The sequence below is a fragment of the Stegastes partitus genome, unplaced genomic scaffold (genome assembly GCF_000690725.1).
Source record: "Stegastes partitus isolate 25-593 unplaced genomic scaffold, Stegastes_partitus-1.0.2 Scaffold987, whole genome shotgun sequence".
NCBI classification, from domain to species: Eukaryota; Metazoa; Chordata; class Actinopteri; family Pomacentridae; genus Stegastes; species Stegastes partitus.
This window is the reverse complement of record NW_007578718.1, coordinates 95,313-95,647: the sequence shown is the minus strand read 5'-3', so window position 1 is coordinate 95,647 and position 335 is coordinate 95,313.

The window sequence follows — 335 nt, the reverse complement described above, 5'->3', positions numbered from 1 at the left end:
AGGTGAAACCGAACAGTAGCAGCAGAGGAAGCTTGTAAAACTAAAACAAGCCACAAAGACGCCTGGCAAGGGCGGGAACTTTCAGTCAATTTGTTTTTTCAGAGTGTGACCTCATGCTTAACTCGCATTATGAAACTAACAAGATGGACGGTGCTAACCACTGAGCCACCTTGCAGCCCCTCAGAAGAAATGACATAAGACATAGAGACAACTTAAGTTTGATTGATTTTGTCTCAGGTAGACGATGGAAAAGTGTTTTTTCTGAAGGGTTGTGAAGATGGAGTTATCTGTTGTTGCAAATGAACTCTTCAAATGCTCCATTAAAAGTAAAAGTG